The following is a 21,497-nucleotide window of genomic DNA, read 5'->3' on the forward strand; positions in this document are numbered from 1 at the left end:
AGAGATAATACAGAATCATAGAATGGCTTGGGTTGGAAGGGACCTTAAAGATCATCTAGTTCTGATCCTCCTGCCAAGGGCAGGGATACCATTCTTTAGACCAGGTTGCTCAGACCACCATCCAATCTGATCTTAAACACTTCCAGGGATGGGATATCTACAGCTTCTCTGGTCAATTTGTTCCAGGCTTCACTACCCTCTGAGTAAAGAATTTCTTCCTAACAGCTATTCTAAACCTGCCCACTTTCCATGTAAAACTGTTAGCCCTTGTCCTATCACACTATCTGTGCACGTAAAGAATTCTTCTCCGTCGTTTTTATAAGCCCCCTTAAGGTACTGGAAGGCTGCTATAAGGTCTCCCCAGAGCCTTCTCTTCTTCAGGTGGAACAACTCCAGCTGTCTCAGCCTTTCTTCGTAAGGGCTACAACCCTTTGATTATCTTGCTGACCCTCCTCTGGACCTCACTCTGACAGGTCTGTGTCCTTCTTATGTTGAGGACCCCAGAGCTGCATGCAGCACTCAAGTGGGGTGTCACAAGAATAGAGTAAAGGGGCATAATCACTCCCTTGACCTGCTGGCCATGCTGCTTTTGATGCGGCCCAGGATGTGGTTGGCCTTCTGATCTGTGAGCACACAGTGTTGCAGATGATACAACAGTGTAAAATATAGATGCAGAGAATTTAGTTTTTCTGTTGCGATCTCTTCTTTGGTCACTCCGTTTATGCATTAATTAATGGCCCTACCGCCTACTCCTGAGAAAAGAGTAACTGCTTTTATGCCTGTTTAGCAGGTTGTTCCTCAAAAGCCCTTTTTGCTGCTCACTATAATCTTACATAAAATATGACAGCGGGGGATCTGGGGGGGGTGGAGAGTTGGTTTGATTTTTTTTAAAAATATATTTCCTAGAAGGGCATGTCTTTGTCAAAGAATTAGTTCTTTCTTTGTTAGAATGATTGAATTACAAAATGTTAAATATTAATTTAGTGAGCCTTCACTATAGTGTTCTTGCCACCTGCAAACACTTTAACTGTTGACTTATATCTTTGGGGTTTATTTTTTTTAAAAAGCTGCTTTTTTTTTTCCTTTTTTTTCAGTCTTGCTTAAAGAAAACTCAATTGTATGCAATAGGCGATGGTACTGCTGCTGCTCCTGCAGCTTAGTGTATCAGGGGCATGGCAGAATGAATCTTTCCAGCATTTGTAACAAGGTCCTGCACATTCCTCAGAACGAAGTCAGGAATTGCTTTGCCTCTTGTGCATTTTCTGAGTAATTTCTTTGCAAGGCAATTATTTGTGTCTTTAAATGTGTAACTTCATATCTTATACAGCATATACGCATAGGGATAGTTGGCATTCTTCATTGTTCAGCTTGCAGCCTCTCTGACCTCCAAGCCTCTTTCAGTATATGTCTCTTGCTGTTGTACTCATGGCTGGTCCCTAGTACCACATTCTTTCTCTCTGCCTAGAACTTGCACCCAATGGGAATCTGTGTTTCTCATAGGGAATCTGTTACTTCTTTGTGCATGGATGTCTCACTCCCTTGTGTATGGAATTTTATCTATTATTGCTCTGCAGCCTATCGCTCCCTACTTCCAGGTGTTCAATATACCCGTCATAGTGATATTCTTAATCAAATCTGTGAATGTGCGCATGCACATGAATATTCATCTTCTAGTCATCTTTATAGAGTGCATCTCTTTTATCCCCGAGTTTCTCTCATCTTGGTCAAAGAGATTGGTTTTTTTGTCTGTGTGCACATGTCACTTGGCCACAGGGTGGACAATTACATATGTGGCAGTCATACAAATGTCTGGGAAACATTTTATCTCTCGATGGACTTCCATCATTATTTCCTTTTATGTGATGTCCAGCAGATATATTCAGTTTCTTCCTTTCCTTCACCATATTGTGTCTGTGGCTTATTCATGGTGGGAGTGGCTGCAATTGTGTTGACTTCATGTATTGTTGTTAGCATTCAGGTGAAGAACACTATCCAAGCACCTCAAGTGGACTCTCAGTTTCTAACACCCGGGTAGGCACAGAGCTGCTGTGACACACAAGCTGCTGCCTGTCTGAATTTTTTGGTCCTGGGCAAGATGAACCAGGGAAGTTGCTGGTGCTGACACTGTTGGATTGCCCTGGGGCCAAGCTTTGTGCCTAGCCCAGCCTCAGCAGAGTACTGAGGTCCTTGAGGAATCACTGTTACTTTTTGCCTCCGAGCTGTGCCTCTGCTGCTTTTCGCTCTTCTGCAGTGTACAGGGTATGTGTTTTGAGGCTGCTGCTATGATTGGCATTTTGGATATTGTTTACAGGATCAGCAGCGTTGACCTATTCCTTTGCACTATTATAGTACGTAGAACACAGTAAAGGAAGTTAAAGAGGGTCCAGATCCCTGTGAACTTTGCCTTTGAATGCAAATGCTTCTACTACTACTAAAAATATATATGTGTAAATTTTACTTCAGCCACATCAGTGCAACTCTAAGACCCTTCTATACACCTTCCCTGTACTGTGCTACTCAAAAGGATTGGATTGCCATATGTGGGCAGCTCTGCTTTTCTTGCCTTTAACTATTCTTCTTTTAGGCTTTGCTGCCAGTCTATTGGGCTCCTTGCTGGAGTAGCTCCTACTTCACAAAAGCACATTAATTCTCTCATGGAATTCAGGTAAAGGGAAAGTGTCCGGGGCTCTGGCACCGTAACAGCCTGACAGTTTAATGTCACAATGTGCTTTGGTAAACCAAGGCAGGATCTGTTCTTTGTGGATAGCATTTTATAACCATTTATAATGGCTAGCAAAGTACCTTTTTTTTGTTTTCTTCTGCTTCCCCAAGTTGTGCAAACAGTTATGGTGACTCTAGAGATGGAGTCACCATCTTTTCTGCTTTAAAGTCTGTATTGGGAGTGCCAGTGCAAGTTTTGAAGCACTCGTTCCTTTCTCTTCAGTTCACATTCAGAACTGTAGGTCACATTTGAAAGCACAGAAAACCTTCCCACCATCCCTCCCCCTACCAAGAGCTTGCCCCAAGGGCTCCTGCTTAAGAACCAAATGAGCAAGACTGAAGTGAACACCTGTTTTCTGGCTACTTTTTAAGAAAAGCGAGTGTCTCTGGAGTGTCAGTATTGTGCCCAGGAGGGCATGGACTGTGTCCCTCCAGGGCACGTGTGTTGTGGTGGAGTACTTCAGAGCAACATTTCAGAAACTGAGTCTCACTGGACTGTTTTCTTTCTTGTCAAGGTTTTGCTCTGACATTGGTCTGCTGCTTCTTCATAATTTAATTATCAATTAGTACTTAAAAAAAAAAGAGTTAATCTTGATGGAATGCAACATTTTCTCTTCTTGGACTGTTTGAAATCTAATGTTGTATTTCTTTATATCCCTCCAATTTAGAAACAGCTTATTTTCTTTCCCACCTGATTCTGTTTTCTCTCTTTCTCCTCCTTTCATCCCTTTTGTTGTCTTCCAGTTCATCCATGCTGTTCCAGCATTCCAGTGGCATGGCAGCCACGTCATGTGAAAAGGAGAGGGGCAGCTGTTTTGTCTCCACAGCCAAGCTGCTGCAAATATTCCGTGGATTCAGAGACTGCAAAACACCATCAGTCCTCTACCTTTAAGCTTTGTCTCTTCATTCTCCTAAATAAATGATCATTCAAAGACCTGCTTAGAAATCTTAAACAACTGCTGTAATTACATAGTCTTCTTAAATCTTTTTTAATCTGTGTCACACTTCCCACAAATGCCATTCATTTCTGAATGAAACAGCATAGGTACAAATGATCTGTTCTTGAGCTACTAATTTATTTTTCCTCTGACCTTCTGTACCACTTTTAAGTGGTACAGTGCCAGGAATGCCTTGGCTCACCTCGCTTTAGTGCAGCTTTTATCTGCTTTTGGCTTCATTTACTTTAATTGGTCCCCTATTAATGCGCCGCCTGTCTACCCTCTGGCAAGGGCATATGACAACAAGGAAATGGTAGTTTTTAGAGTTGGGTACAAATCCTGCTCTCGGAAGTTATGGTAATGGCCAGGTCTCCAATATTGACCCCTAATTTCTCCCCCTGGTTTAGTGTAGGGCTCTGGTTTAGCTGGGAGATGTGCAGTAATTTCAGAAGACTGAGGGCAATTTGACGCAAAGTTCGAAGAGAACTGTTAAATCTATTTCTAAAGTAGAAATCTCTGCAAATTTACCCTAATATCGGAATTCCTAGTGTCTCCTCTCCCAGGACTAAATTGTTTTTACTCCCCTTCAGACTGTCCTTAGAGTGTAGCTAGCTGTCTCTGAAAAAAAACCAAAAACCAACAAACCAGAAAAAGCTGACTAATCTATCAGAAGAACAGAAAACATGAAGTGAGCAGAATTATTTAACCTAATTGTTTCTGGGGTCTCAGTGAAGTTTATTAAGGAACGGAAAGGTCAGTTCCAACTTTTATGGGCCAGATTTTCTTGAGAATTTAGTATATTATGAGCTGTCTTCTTTATACTGGATATGCCACACTGGAAACTTGGTTCTGAGTGTGTGGTTCATTCCTGTTTTCCCCAAAAGCATGATCCCTCATGCTCACTGAACAGTGACACCTAAACAGTGAGAGACCAGTAGGTGAGTAGTCAATTAATTATTCTTTGTAGCAATGAACTTATAGTAATGGTAGCTTTGGGGGCAGTTTCTCTCTCCTTGCATTTAGTAAATTATTTGACATAATTTGCTATAAAATTTTCACCAAAAAATTTTAAATTTTATATTCATTTGCTCTTATAGTTGGCTTGTGGAAAATATTTCTGTTTTGTGTTGCATTGGAGTGTCTTTGGGAACTGCAGGAAACTAACTGGTCAAGCAATTTCCGAACATAGACACTTGAGTACATTTTTAAATGGTTACTTTTTCAAAATTTCTCTGTCCTTATCTCTAAAGCTGCCTTTTCATGTTTGGAGTTCACATTCTAGCAAAATCTATTAAAAGCAAATCAAAACCAAACCACCCACCTGTATTGATCAAATATCATCAGTACCCTGCAGTCCAGAAGTGTGCACTTTGAATAGCCTGCATCGCAGAGTGAGTTTCTTGTTTTCTTTGCTTGGCATAGTAGAAAATGAGATTATGTCTCAGTTCTGTAGGCCTGAAAAAGATTTATGCTGTGAAATGTAGTCCAAAATGGAGCATACCTGTTCTGTGTTTTATTATATGGGCAGAAAGGAACGTTCAGTGAAACTAAACACTGTGAAATCAATATCAATCAAAATCAGAATTTGAATATTTATATAAATAATAAGACACTGATGATGTAGCAAATGAGGGCAAATTTAAACTAGCTTATTACATGGTTTGGTCTAAATGTTAGTTTGTTCAGCTAAAAGTGACAGCCTGACATTGCATCTTGTTTTCTTCAAGCTGAATGAGATTGCCTCTTCAGAGAGACATGTAGAAGTTGGGGGTTGATGTACTTTGTTCTGTTGAGAAGAGGTCCTTCTAGCTCCCTCTGAGCCTCACAGACATATAGGGTGACCCAGACTGGCAGAAAAAACTAAGAAGGAAGTGGTTTTGAATAAAAGCTTTAGGGGTAATGAAAACAGCTGCGAAAGTGGGTATATTTTTTCATCTGTTTTTATAAACTCTTCTGTGTTATACGTATGCCTCAGTGGGAATAATCCTTTTCCTGGGAGACTAAGACCTTTATACATAATTTCCATAGCTTAGGAAAAAGTGGAAGTGAGGCCAGTCTGTGGGAGAGTCTGCTGTGTGTGCTGTGTTGAAGCTTCGGAAGAGAGCTCCTTCTGCTTACTCAGCTGGTATGGGCCTGCAAGAATTGATAGATGCAGGTTAACCAAGATGGCCACAAACCATAGCTACAGTGTGAAAGAAAGTTTTATTCCACTATTTGCTGGCAGACAGGGACATTACCCTGCAAGGTAGCAGCAGACTGAACAACACGTGCGGCAGCCGTTCCTGGGCTCTAGGTAACAACAGCCATGGCACATGCACATTACCTCAAGCTTGTGTTCTCCCCTGTGCTTTTATGGTCTCACTCTCTCCCAGCAGGGGCCTCAAGAATGTCTGTAAGAAAGTGTTATCTCTACACAGGAATCCTACTTCTCAAAACAGGCAGAGGATAAACATCAGTATGTGTAAAAAATGGGATTTTCCCACACTGATCTTTTCCAGGCCTAACATTCTCAGCTGCAAAAGTCTCTTGAGTGAAATCTACTGCCTCCTTGCCAAGTCTTCCACTTTTAACCCTTTCCTCCCAACAGGGCCTTTCTGCAGTTCCCAGAGGCACTACTGAGTCGGGTCATCCATGAGGACCCGTGAGTCCCTTGTCAGCCTTTTGCACTATCCTTAAACCTAACATGGGTATATCAGTGGCTGCCTCCTATGTCTGTCTGTAGATGAAGCCTGATTGAAAGTGACAGTTCTTATGTCCTAATGAGCTGCTGATGCCTCACAGTCCAAGAGGCTGATAGAAATTTATAAACTACATTGGCAGTGGTGTCAGGGGAAGACTAGACCCATTAGAGTAACGTGACCTAGGTACAGTCGTGGTCCTTATAGGGCTCTTGAGCTGTTTGCTTGCAAACTCCCAAGGTTATGGTAGAGAGAGAACCGGCATATATCACTCAGTACATTATAGGACTTGCAGCTTAAGGAAAAACATTTTGCTCTCAACTCCCTTTCCCCACGAATGGTGGAGCACTGTTATTATCAGTGTGACTTAGAGGAAAAATCATTCAAGCTCTCAAAAAAAAAAAAAAAGAAAGTATCTTGTAACAACATGATCAGTCTGTTCTTCTGCAGACAATAGCAGCAATATACATGAAAGAAGGGAGATTTATGAAATACACACTGTATAGAGCTTTGTTGCATATCAGTAACACTTTCCAGATTTTCATCATTAGACTGGATCAAGCAGCAATAATACAGAGGATGCCATTGATAACATCCTTTCTACCAGTAACATGGTGTCTTGGTTTAATGACAACATGTTCAGCAGGTTTCATCCAAAGGAGAGTCCTATGCCACTTAGACTGTAATGTGGCTTCCAGGCAGTGTGGGTTCTGATGTAGCAAAACCATATGGAGAGACAATGGTGGGGCCAGGATGACCCGGACCACGTGGTGGCAGTGCTTTGTTGCTTTGTGCAGCTTCAGAGAAATTCCCAAGGTATGGGTGGTGACTCGTTGTGCCGGAATGACTCAGCTGGGGCCAAGCGGTCTTAGTCTGATTCGAAAGATGGCCGTGGCTAAGGCAGCAAAACAGCTGCACCTGAGGCAGGTCGGACCCAGGCAGGAGGCTTCAAAAGCCCTCAGTGCTCCAGTGAGCAAAGGAAACCAGGTACCAAGAAACGAGAGTTCTGGTGTGTGCCTGTTTTTATTTCCTGTCTCCCAAGTTCTTGGGATGCTTCCCTTCAGGGACCCACCTTTCCATCAGGTTCTGAGATGCTCGGGACAGTCTTTCCCCAGTCCAGCTCAGACAGGTGGAGGTGGTTCCCCACACTCCAAATTACTTGTTGGTATGAAAAAATTCACTAAAAATCTTTTCCATTTAATTAAAATTCCAACACATGGTCTTGCTGCACTTGCACTTCAGGGTGGATTGAAGATTTCTTGTCATGACAAAAAGCTGAAATGCAGATTGATACCCAAAACCTCTTTCTTCAAAGATTCCCAGACATTAGTTTGCTTAGAAATGAATACAAAGAGTTAGCATGCTACATTTATTCAGACTTTTAAAATTTCCCTCATGAATACAATATTTGCCAATGTCTGCCAACTCTGCACCTTTCATGGCCCTTTCAGCTCCTTACAAAAGAAAAGGTGGGAAGTAAGAAAAAAAATGCTATTCCTGTCTTTGGAACTCATCCACACGAGGATTTGCTGTTTCTTTAGAGAGATGAAAACTGTGCTAGCCTTTAATTCTGCATCTGAGATGCCCTGACTTGCAACAGGGAACAGAGAAGCTGTATAGTTCCAATTTTTTGTTAATATGGATGTTCCCACCTGATGCCACTGAGCACCAGACTGAAAATCAATCATGAAACATCTTAAATAAGGAGTGTCAGTAAAGGATATTTCTGATATGATATTAAGTGGATTTAAAAGCATACTGTAAGTCAAAGCCATTGAGGAGGTCCTACAGCATTCAAATTGCTTACCTTTTCTTCTCGATGAAGTTGATGCTATCCTGTTATTCTCTATGGGTGTGGACCCATAGAGAACTTCATAAAAACCCTTGCTTTCAGCTAATGATCTGGTATGTTTATGCTACAACACTGAAGTGAAGCAGATAACCCTATTTGCTGCTTTATGTGTTAATTCTATTTTAGCAATGAAAAATGCGATATATAAAGACTTCTAGTAGCATCTGGCAGTTTCGAAAAATTGGGTAGGGAAACAGTTGGAGAAGAGTATAATCAAATTATTTGTACATCTGGAGCATTTAATCTTTTTTTGCTTCACAAAAGTGCTCCTGTCTTTCTTCACATGTCACATAACTATTTCTATAGCTAGAAATATGAAGTATACTGAAGTGAGTTTTATTTCAGTAATGTCTGACCACTGTGATTTTTCTTACTTAGTGTTTGTCTCCTCTCCCTGTTATGAGACAGCAGGCACTTATAATGCAACTCTCTCCACAGTATCTTTATACTTCAAGGTAAGATGGTATGAAATTTTGTCTTCTAAACGCCATTCAAATGACATTTTCACTGTATCAAAAAGAAAATTATTTTCACTTGCTCAAAGTAATTTATAGATCAAAAAGTATTAAAATATATATAAGAAGCATTGAGAAGATACTGCTTACAGATTACTTGCTAGTTTGTTTTCTGCTATTGCAAGAAATGGATCTTACTTGTTTTTTGAAAATGCATTTATATCACTTTTAGCAGCAGCAATAAAAAAGCCACTGCTTGTTACTACCTAGTCAAGCAGAACAATTTTCTTCCTCATTAGAAAATAATTCAGTTCTCTTTTACTTAAAATAACTGCATGTGAGGACTAATGAATTGCTCCAAACTTTCACTCCTGCACATATATAATCCAGCAAATAGTTTGTTATTTGCCACTATTATTTTCTTCGTTGTTAGTAGCCCTTCCACTGGGCTTGTGAGTATATTTTGGCAGTCTGTTTGCAGAAATATTGGAGAAATATAGCTAATATGATGATATTAATGCAAACTGACATGCACAGAAATTTACGTCAGAAAAATTAAACAGGGGACCTTGCTGTGGGGTTATATGGCAAGAAAATCCATCTTTCCAACTTTGGCTGAATTTGCAAAGTGTGAGTTGTGATTACAGTTGGCTGACTTGGTCCCCAAAACAGGGCACCTCAGAAGGACCTTGGCCCTTTAGGAGAGCGGGGCTCAGATGACTGTGTTTTGTTTGCTGTTTATGAATTTGCACTTCTTGCTGTGCCGCAAGCTGGGCATCTAGGGACAGTCACAATCATTAGCTGTTTATGAAAAGCTTTACCCAGTCTTGGATCCATGAATAAAACCAGTGTAGATGTGCTGCACTGTTTCTTTTGTGACAGAGCAGGTGGAAACAGCAGAAATGTCAATGGTTTTGATGCTGAAAGATGAATCTTCTCCATAATATGCTGGAATAGAGAGGTTTAATGTACCCAAAACACCTAGCCACCTTTATGTCCCCCCAGTTCATAACCAAGCAAGACAACTTTCCAAGCAATCAATCCAGGAGACTTTTCTGGAGTCCCAACCTGTGGGAAAGGACAGAAGTGTGCCAGTGGTGGCAGCAGTACAGGCTCTCCAGAGGGCAGGTCAGTGGAGGGACCTGTTGCCTTTCTTCCCCTCACACTGGTACCACTCAGTTACAAACTAGAAGCAAATAGCCTGGTCCTGAGCATCCGTGGAAGGGACAAAATGAAATTTCAATCACATCTTGTTTGTTGTGGCCTCGTCTTCGTAGCAGTGCGCTTGTGGAAGTGCCAGCATTTTGCCTGTTCGCTTGCTTCAAGTTTGAGCAACTTGAGAGAGGCAGATAGATAATTCTTACATTCTGTATATCAGACATAAGATAAATTACCTTCTCCTTCTGAAAGGGATAAATAATGTTTGACTTTTTGTTAATAAGAGGGGGAGAATGGTCTTGCGACCTCCCCTGTCAGGGGAGAAGAAACCGGATTGCACTTCTTGCAGGTGGGCAAGACCCAAGCTGTGCAGTGCCTGACTGCACAGTTCCATCCTAATCCAGCCTCTGACGCTTCCTGAGAAAGAAGCACTGTGACAATTTTAACATGGGCTGTACATGCAATAATTAGGCTTTAATCAGTTGGCATTACTTTAAACAAGCTCTTAGAACTAAATAAGGGGGATTGAATAGGGTGTCTGATAGTGAACTGCAAGAGGACAATTTAGAAAGGCAGTAATACAATGGTTGCTACTGACTGGAGTCTTTCCATCAGTGAATAAATTCCGATATATTTGTCTCTTCCGATTCTATAGTGTTTCCTCTAATTGCATCATTGCCTTAGAGGGACAGTAGTTCTTCATCAGCTCATTCAAATTCAGTCTGGAGACCATGTGACAAAATATTGTTTCCCTTACAGTGAAAGAAGCCAACTAGAAAAAAACACCAGTTCCTTAACGCATTGCTCATTACCCATGAAGAGAATGATTTTAGCTGCAATGGTTGAATACTGTATGCCCCTGTCACATAAAATGGGCTTCAAGGCAAGGGAGTGAGTGATGAATATTTATTCTGTTTATTACTTTGAAATAGCACTAACCATAAGCAGATCAGCAAGAGGCAGACTGACAATGTGTGGATGTCTAACTGCTGTGAAAAATGAAGAACATGCACCATTGCTAAATAAGTTTGTTCTTGTTTGTTGCTGTAGACATGGATGTCTGGTTTTGAGGGAAGGCACATGGGGAAAGAGAGGGGTTGAATTGGATTTAATTTATTTTGTTTTTTAAACTGACATCACTATGTACTGTGCAGGCGCAAGAGGGTTTTCAGTATACATAGGCCTTCTTTAGAGTCTTGTGGTTGGCAACTGTCTTCCCACAACTGAAGAGGGGAATGTGAGGTTATATTTAATTTTTGTGTCATATGAGGTTACATTTTTGAGATGTCCATGTGCTTGAAGAGCCTGTGCAGCTGATGACAGTATAGTAATCACAGTGTTGGCAGCAGTCCAGCAGAAAGAAACAGTACACACTCCCCCACACATCCCCCCCTCCCTGGTTTTAATAACCTCCTGAAAATATCCAGCTATATCATCTCTTCGATGAGATGGTGATTTTTGAAGATGTACTTGAGTATCTTAGATGCATCACAGCTACAGCATGTGCACTGTTAGCAATTTCCAGCTTCACAAGGTAGTCGTAGATCACACAGCACTTTTCTTTAGCATCTAATGGACAAGGTAATACCAGTGGCATACACTCTCAAGTAGAAAAGTGATTAGAACACTACAGCTCATTTTTGGTTTCTAGATCTATAGCACCTCTTGTGCTCCAGGTGAGTTGCTTTTGGACAGGGGTCTTCTGAGAGTGGTAATTGTTTTTCCATAAAGGCTGGAACAACTGCTGATGGATTTCAATAAAACTCTGCCTGCACTGAAATGAAAGCAGTAACACTGCTGTGGCTTTCTTTATGGCTTTGCTGGTTCTTTACATCACTTATTTCCTCAGGATACAGCAAATTAATACACGAAATTCCTCTACTGCTCAAGCTATCCTAATTGTAACCTGCATATACCCAGAATTGAAAGTCTTTGAGACTGAGGGCTGTGAAAGATGTGATTAATCCTGGATCTACTCCAGTGCGTATATTCTTGTATGCTATTTACTGGACTATAATTTCCATACAAAGATAAAATAAAATGAAGGCTCAGTATAGAAAAGTAGTACATTTTCTAAGAAGTCTCAAATGACTAAAGATAACAGGACCAAACACGAGAACTTGAATGTATTCACAGTGTTCAGAAATACTCTTCTCCCTCATTTACAGGGGAAGAACCTTGCTGAGTAGCGTGATTTTGATTCATGTGTCATTTATAGGCAGAGAAGACATAGCAAATATTAACTGTAAACTTAGTAAACAAACAAGAAAATGTGTTCAAACTTTCTACTTCTAGTGTTTAGATATCTACAATTTCAGTCCAGCAGACATAATTCCCTCAGTGGCTGCTGTTTGAAGAAATACTTTCTTCCTCTGCTGTCACTCAAAGTTGCCTACCCCCTACTTCCTGTTCCCTTACCTGCCTGCCTTTGCAGTGTCCTTTTCCTCTTTTTTTTAATTTCAGTTGTTGTGAGAGAACCTATCACACAAAATGGTGGCCCCATACACAAATTTTTAAAAGAAGCGTTGACTTTTTGCATTTTTTTCCACTACCAATGAAGGATATACCTTAATCCTTAATAGAAATGTTAAAAAAGCAATAATTAGTGCAAAGCACTGGTAATTCCTAGACCTTTTGTATTCTTGTCACCTGCACTAGGGATAGCTGAGAACCCATGCAGTATGGAATCCTTTCTGTCACATGACATCCTTCCTTTATTATTGCCATTGCTGTTCAAGGCCAATCTATTTGAAACTGCACCAGAGCTACACAGGCATGTCTGAGGAAGATCTGCCTTTGGGAGATCTGTACATAATTCTTTGACATGTTATCTTGGAAACCACTGGAGAGTCTTGCTTATTGATTTTTGATGGAAATTAGCAGACACGGAACTGACGGCAGAAGTTTCAAAGGGCAAACAAATAAAATAGAATGGTGTAGTTTTTGCTGGTAACTTAATTTCCTGTGTTTAATGGATTTGCCATGGGCATGTTGTTTGTTGTAAGCCTAGATCATGACATCCGATTATTAATAGAAAAATAGATAATATTCCTAAACATCCTAAAGACAAGTACTTAATAAATACTATGTTTTGTTACCAGTTTGTATTAAAAACTTGGCAGTTTTTACCAAAATTAGTCTGCAAGTTTAAGACTTTCAGTTCTGGTTATATATGTATTTTATACATATCAGCAAAAAATATTTTACTGTCTTTTTAATTTTGTTAAGACTTTTTTTTCTTCATGGCAACTAGATATGCAAAGTTTAAACTTTAACTCAGAATGAACTTGGCTGTTCAAGTCTCCTTGCATCATAGCTTGAAGATGTAACAACAGCAGCAACTTCTAGTGAGAATACCTAGTGTAGCAGTACTGCCAGGCAGTAAAAATTCTCCATATTAGAACAGCCATTGGTATGTAGGGTGTACCACCTGCCATTTAGTTATTATTCTCAATAAGCATGAAGCTTTAAATACTTTTAATCCAACACAGGTTTTCTTAAGCTGGTGTAAAGTACTAGATGTCAGCTTCCATTGTGATCACCACCATTACATTTAAGTTGCAAAGCCAGTGAAATAAATTTATACTGGTGAAAGACTGGAGGTGGGTTGTGGTGCAGTAGATCAGAGTCTTTCTTCCATCCCTTTCAGAAGGATACTGGTTTGGGCACTCTTCATAAAGAGGCTGAATGCCCTCTTGACTGATGCCAGTTTTTAAATTGTTGCTTTGCAACTGCAAATCAATGTTCTTTTCTAAGCACTGAGTCAAAGGCAGATCAGTATGACTCAGAACGTTTTCGCACTGCTATATAAAACATGTGCTGACACAATAATTGTATGAGCTTTTCCACAAATGGATACTGTGTGCTAGGTGCTTGAGGTCTTTAAGGTTGGCTATGGCCTAGCTAATGTATGCATTAACAGGGATATTCTAATGTATCTTTCTCCACTGGTTCCTTTTCATTACACTGGAAAATGAGCTTTAGTTACTTTATTTGCAATACTTGATAAGGCTATGTATGCCTCTTGCCCTTCCGTTTAGAGGGAAAAAAAAATTAGAGCCCTCAGACTGGCTAATGAAATAGAGGAAGAAACATGGTCATTAGATGGAGTAGTGGTTGGCTCCTGAGCCAACTCTTCTACTATAAGGAAGCATTTGATGCTCTTAGGAGACTTGCTTATTTCAGTGGATAATGGTTCTGTTTATTGAGTTTGCGCAAATGCATTTGATTTAGTCAATTTAGGCTCTGCATTTAAGCAAATTACAACTTAGGACTCCATCAGCAAGAGGTAAATTAGTTTGAACGCATATAAAAGGATCTTGCTGAGGGTAAATTTACAGTCAAACCATTACATGGAAATCATAATGTGCACTACATGTCAGGTTTGATAAATGAAGCAGGACTGTAAAATTGTCCTTATCTTGAAGTGTGCTTGCATTTAGCCAGCTACAGAGCTCAAGTGCTGTTATGTCTGCTGTCTTGAACTGGCTCAGGAGAGAGAAATCTCTCCAAAGCTGGCATTACTAAATTTAAAAAAGACAAGAGGAATTCTTGCAAGTATATAACCTACCCAGCTCTTCTTCCTCTGGTCCTTGGTCTCCCCCTCACTGGGACACTTGCCAAGTATGGGCATGGAGTGCTGATGCCTGTTAGGGAAAGGCATTAGCACAGGAGAAACCTTGTGCACAAACACAAATGGGGAATTACTGCCTAGGACACTGCTCTGCAAATAGGAAGAGTGAGCTAGGTGCCCTCTTAAAGCCCTTTCTACTGTGTGGTGGAGGCTTTTGTTTGTTTGGGGTTTTCTTTGCTGCAAGACTGTTTCCTCTAGATCTAGGGCCATCTGCACCTCTTTCAAGAGTATCCCCCATGGTACAGGAAAAAAATTATTTTGTTTTCTTGATTGCCTCAAATCAGCCACATAATAAATGGTAGAAAAAGTCAGGTAGCCAAACAGTTTTTAGTTCTGTAATTAAGAATTTTTTAAGTTTTGAAAATGTAGTGTATCTGTGAAGAAAGAAACCGGTTGGTGTTCCTAAGGTGACTATTTTGCACTGATTATCAGTGCAAAATACTATCAGTTAAAACCACCAGTTTTTATATACCACAAAGATGTCACACCACAAAGTGAAAGAAGAAATGGCTTATTAAAAACACCACGAAAAGAGAAAGACCAGTTAAAAGATAAAAATTTTTAATTTCAAAGATGTTTGGTGGGGGGAAAGGAAAACGGTTCATGAACTAGGCAGCTAAATGGTAAACTTAATTCTCCATCTGTTCTAGTACTTTTAATAGTTCCTAAGCAGCAGCAACATCCAATGTCTTTTATGGAATCACACTTTGGAGACTTCACAACCCAATGTGCCACTGCCAGCTGGTGTTTGAAAGCACACTGCTGCTGCAGTTCAGTATATAAAACTGCTTGGAGGCTTACAATAGCAAATGCCTTATGGACAAAGTATACAAAACTGTGCTTGTGCACTGTGGCCATGCTTGCCTTAGTCTTGCACTGAATATATTAGCACCTTGTGAACCTGGCCTTAGAGCTAAAGTATGGATGAACATTGAGCTTACTGTACCTCCTTAAACCTTACCTTGTCAGGTTTAAAGTGGGTGTGTTGGATTTTGATCACTGGGGACTGCTCAATATTTCTTTAATGTAGCTGGAAAGCAGCATGCTGTCTTTAGTCTGTATTTTCAAGTGTACTGTCTGGCTATAGGGTTTTTTTCCCCTCTCTGTTTTCCCTTTATAAGATGGACAGTCTTGAATTTTCTGGCCCACAGTAATTTAGAAACATAGTTGAAAAACCTGCTTAGGTCCATAACCATTAACTGCTTGTTGAATACTTGAATACAGTCAAAAGTATACAGACACGTTGAGTAGAATTTTATGTTTAATTTACATGAGAAAAGCCTAAAGCAAATCACAGTAAGCTGTTTTGTATCTGGCCCTGGTGCAGATTTGCAGATGAATTACTCCTATCTGTCCAACCCTTTTCTCTGCCCAGCTATAATGGCATTCCTGACATGCTTATTTCCCTGCTGTCCCTTTGGCTCTATGAATGTGTACTAAAGTATGTAGATATGATATCAGTGTTTTGAATGTTGTAACCTTTTCCTTTGGTGTGCACCAGCTGTATGCAGCATTGGATGAAAGCTGGGTTTTATAATTTAGGGCAACCCACTGTTGCAAGTAGTGTTTATCTGGGTAGTTCACTCTTCTGCCCAGCTGTCCATGGCCTGGAGGAGATGCAGTAGAGTATTAGCAATACTCTGGTCCTTTGACCTTGAGACTTTGCACAAGGCAGCAGATTTGTAGCAGCAGTCAGGAGTTAGTTAGATTTTCCTACTTGCTGCAGTGTCAGTGAATTCACAACTAATCTAATCAGCTATTCCAGCCAAATTCACCCCCTTTGTTAAACCTTATTTTCCTTAATGGGGAGATTTGTTCAGATTGTCAAAATGGTCTGAATAGTAGCAATAATACAGCCATTAACAGAAAAAAAACAGGCTTCAGGGAATATATATGTAAGGTTAACATCTCTCTTAATGCTGCAGCTCAGTGACAAAGATCTAAGTGGTTGTGCTTGCAGCTCTGGTTTACTGAGGATTAAGAAACTAACTAGTAATGTTTGATGTTACCTGGATCTGGAAGTTTTTCCCTAAGCTGGAGTTCTGCTATATTCCATTAAGAGTAACCCTAATGCTGGCTACTGTAGCGGATTGCAGCAGAGCTACCAAGTTCCTTTCTTTGGGCAGAAAAGTTTTACCAACGACATTAGATGAAACAGAACACTTAGGGTGGCAGCAGGCTTGTCTGCAGCTTCTGTAGTGACCAAAGTTCACTGCTTATTGGTCACTGGCACAGTCTGGCCATGCAACCCTGCTGTTTCATTCGATGGATCAGGCTCATAATTTGGATTCTGGGGCAATAGGAACCAATAGAGCTCTGGAGGTGGCATTTGCAGATATGGTAAAGGACAGCCTGTTGTTTCCTCTGGTCGTCTGAAATAGAAACTGTAGTTTGATGGGTGTATCAATAACAGTTTAACATGACATCAATTGTTTCCAAGCAGCAGTATTTCAGCTGTAGGCTTACTTCCCCCTCAGTTGTAGGACATAGTTGTTCATGACGCAGAGAAAGAAAAAACCATCAAAAAAGAAGTGATGATTTGCCCTCAATTTAACATAAAAACAAAATTTTAAAACAGTAATGAAATAGAGGTCTTGCTTGAACAGGTGCTAAATAAGAAATACTAGAATAACCTGTAATATGTGCATCTTTCCCTAATCTTCAGGTGGACTAGACTGATGCAAACTGTAGTAGTATCATTCTCTGATGTCTTAGGCCAGTCAACACCTCCAGGCATCTCAGTGCTTAAGAAGACTATAACTTCAAATAACTCAAAGTTGTGGAGGCAGGGGCCCTGGTTTATTCCACAACCCTATGCCTCTGAGGATCACAGGAGTCCATGTCACTCTGTGTGCTTCCTTCCTCAATGCAGAGGGATGGGCAGTTTTTCCTCTCCCAGGGAACCATTCTGTTGACGTGAAACTGAGTGAAAGAGTGAGGCCTTTGGCTGTTTAAATCAATTCATGTTGTATTGCAGTACAGAATCATAATGAAGAAAACCACAGGAAATGTAGCTACTCAAGGGCCTCAAGTCATCCTTCCTTGCTCATGCCAACTAGAAGAACCAAAGTTGTCAAAGTAAGTTATGTTTAAAACGGGAGATGTCACAGCAGATTACTCAGCTTTGCAGAATTTTTCATAATACTTTATAAAAGTTAGTCTTTGAAACTCTAGACACCTAGCTTCATTATTATCTGTATTATGGAGTGATAGTTATATAGATAAATGCAGGGCAAGCAGAAAGTATCAGTTTAGTTTTATAGTCAAACATCCTTTTATAAAAGGTAGGAAAAAGGAGCAGCATTAGGAGAGTTTTGTGCAGTTCTCTTCAAAATTATTTACTCCACAGTCAAGTGAAAACTGTGAGATAGTGTTAGATTTGGGCTAAATATTCTAATATTGGTCCCAGTTGGAGCATGAAAAATGTATGAGAGCACTGACTGCTGGAGATTTTCCCCTAGGGTTTTCTTTCTTTGCTTAAATTAGATATTTTAGTTTGCTGTGTTGCCCACTAAATTTGAAAAGGAAAGGTTTGGTTTTTTGGAGTTGAAACAGATGAGTCATATTGGCAATTATCTGGGACCTCAGGTACCTGAAAAATTATTTGTACTCTTGACTATGAAGAATAACACCATAGAAATATATAACCTGAATAATTTGGGGTCTTCTTTCAATTTCATTACATGACACATCAGCAGTATATTTAAAGAACAATGTTGAAGAAAGGTCTGTATGGTTTTCTGTCTATTTATGAAGCATGACTATGTCTATTATGAAGCATGAAAGTGATATTCTTTTCTATGTATTTACACCAGAAGTTCAGCCTATATGGATGACTGAAGAACTGGTAGGATTTTTAAGCAATGCAGATGGCATAAAGAGAAAAAGGTTCAAAATCCAGTGGTCTAGCTATGCTATCTCATTAAATTGCTCTAAAAATAACATTTTTCATTGCATAGGATACTTTCAGAAGAGTTTTATTTGCTTTCATAAAAACTTAGCTGAAAACTGCAAAGTCTTTGAAGGTTTAAAAACTGGTGTGTATGTGGGAATTGGGATCTTTTGGTGGTTCTTCAGTAGATGCATTCATATGAAAGGTACGGTGTACACTTTTCTTGTCGGTCAGAAACAGGTCAATGAAAAATTTTACTTGCCTGTGCTGTAAACCCCTCAGCAGACATCTGAGACAGCCTAGAAGCACCATAGCTGAACAAGTGAAAACCTGGGACTGGCATTCCTGGTGGTTTCTATATTAAAAGAGAGACAGGGGAAATGGTTTGGATTTTTAAGCATTTTTTGTTGTGCATTCTAAAGAAAAGTACTAAGCCAGAAAAACGTTCTTCCCTGTAAAAGCTCCTATAAAGAGCTGAAAGCATGATTTAATAGAAAGAAAAAGTAAATTACTCCTTACAAAAACTTTGAGAATTGCTTGTATTTAAACTTGAAAACACAACCTTTTTCATGCATAGCAGTTTGCCTAAAACTACAGATTAAGAGTGACTATTCATAAATGCCTAAAAGTGGCCTCAGTCAACAAGGTCGATCTTAAAACAATTTAAAAAAACACCTGTATGTGAGTTTTTCTTTTTAAGTTCAGCAGCGGAGTATTTAAAGTGTGTGCAAAAAAAAAAAAAAAAAAAAAAAAAAAAAGTAAAAAAAGGCAGTAAAAACTTTTGTATGCAAAATATCCACCAAAATACTTGTGTGCTGTGGATGTGTATTAGTTTGCAGTCTTTATTAGTTTCAGTCTTGAATTGGAAAGGTATTGTCTTGCTCCTGGAACAGTCAGCAGTGGCATAATCTCTAGCAATTTGCATATGGCTCTGAAGCTCACAGCCTGCTGGTTTCAAGCAATTTTAGTCTTTATCTGGAATCTGACAATCTACGAATCTCTTGTATGGCAAGAGATCTTGTAGTAACAGGGAGCTGGGATCATTCCCAGATGCTGTGCTGAATCTTCAATGCAGAAAGCTTTACTAACAGTACTTGCTGCATCCACTCACTGATCTGCAAAAACAAATTAGTCAGGTTTTTCTCTTTTAGCTTGGCTGTTTGCTGAAGTAGCTGTTGTTTCAGCCTACTGAGTGTATTTCCTTTAGCAGAGGACAGCAGATGGTTGATTATTTCCACTCAAAAGTTCAAGAAATGAAATAATGTGCATTGTTTCATTGTTTTTCGCTCTGTCCCACACATTCCTGGAAGGTCACGCAAGAGAGAAGTAATTCAACATAGCTAAGAAAATAAAAGCCTCTCTTTTTCTTTTTTCCCTTTCCATTTCTTTCATTCAGAAACTCCAGTAATTGTTTTGAAAGCAAAGACATATTTATGTGAAAGACCACTGCTGATGCAGCACTGAGCAGAGCAATGGCAATTTCCTGCCTCTCAGGCTGGCCACGGTATTAATTCATGCTGCTCTAGTTTCAGTTGTTCAAATTTCCCTTGTGTTTTCAAGTCCAAAAAAACCCAACCAGACAAAACAAAACCCCAAAACTTTGCAAACAAGTTTGTGTTAAAAAAGAACCAACAGGTTGAGTAGAATCTAGAGGCTAGGATAGGAAATATGCCTAGGTAGTGTAACGGGCCAAATAGCTTGGCTGTTCTCTGTGCTGTGAGAAATTCATAACAGTAACATACATCCCTGTGCAGAAAAGTCTTGGGGCTTCATTTGTTCATATTTTTCAAGACTTTTGGAAGTACTCAACTGTATTTGAAGTGTTATGGCCTGCTTTTCTTGAGCTGCTCAAACTATCCTGAAATATAGGGATGAGAGTAGGTAAATATATGAGGCACAAATAATAAAATAGAAACACATTAATATTTTACATTGTGCTTGTTAGAAGCACTACCATGTAGAAGTTAAAGACAGTATGTGTTCCATAATTAGGCTTTTTCAGAGACAAATGTATTCTTTGCTAATTCTTAGCACTTTGAACATGGGTAACACTGCATGACCATTAACTGTTTCTTAACATTAAGGGCCAGTTGCAACTAAAACCAGAATATTCGCTGAAGACTATTACTTCAGGGCTTCACATGAGCTAGACAGTTTTTCTTCAGGTGTATGTGATTGATGGTAGACTCCTCAAACCATTAGAGAGGCAGTGTACATATTTACTACCAACTCTTTAATGCACTTTCCCAGTATAAAGATGTCTTTTTTTTCCCCCATGGCAGTTTAAAGAAACATTGTAAGCCAAAGAGGCCTTTTGTAAAATACAAAGCACTCCTGCAGGAGTGCTCACTGTCAAACACAAATTTCGCATCTAGCACAAATTTTGCACTGCCTTCTTTTAGTAATGTCAGAAGTTCTGAAAATGTGTATTCAAGACCCTCTGTGGCCAGAAAAAAGAATTAAAAACTGTTTTTTCTTTTAATTGCATAGTTCTGCTACCTTATTGCTAGGGTTTTTTCTGTTGTGTAGCTAGGTTTTTTTACATTCATATAGTAGCTGTTCTGCATCACAACCTTTGCAAAAGTACAGTTTAACAACTTGAAACAATCCACATTTCAATGATGATTTCACAGTCCTCTAGAACATACAAAGTACTGAAGAAAATCACTAGGATTTGACATTTTAGTGAGAATCTAGGCAGCAACTTTCATCTCTCCATCTATATTTCCGCAGAGAAGTATAAATTTTACTTAAGGAAGATCATCTAGGGTGGCTTCTGCATTCAGTATTCCTCACAAACTGACAGCATCAAGCAGAAGCAGTAGAGCTGAACTTTGGAAGCTGCTTTTAAAGTGAGGATTTCATAAAGAGGTAACAGTAGAGATTAGTGGTAGGTGGTGCACTAATAATCTCTGGGATTCTCCTGCTTCACCACCATTCTGCTCCAAGTGTCCAAATTTCATCTTCATTTAAAAACTGGGTTTGTGAATTTTGCTATGTGTAACTTCCAATATCATGTGTAATTGGAGAGAGAGGTAGTATCAAACTTTATTTATTAAGGATCATTTAAAACTGTATTTTGAGGTAAGTAATAGTACCTCCATTAGAAACTCAATCTCCCAACATCAAACAACATAGCCTCTGTTAAAATCCAGTGCTATTCTAACGAT

This window comes from Manacus vitellinus, unplaced genomic scaffold, assembly GCF_001715985.3.
Source record: "Manacus vitellinus isolate BGI_N305 unplaced genomic scaffold, ASM171598v3 scaffold_4_pilon, whole genome shotgun sequence".
NCBI classification, from domain to species: Eukaryota; Metazoa; Chordata; class Aves; order Passeriformes; family Pipridae; genus Manacus; species Manacus vitellinus.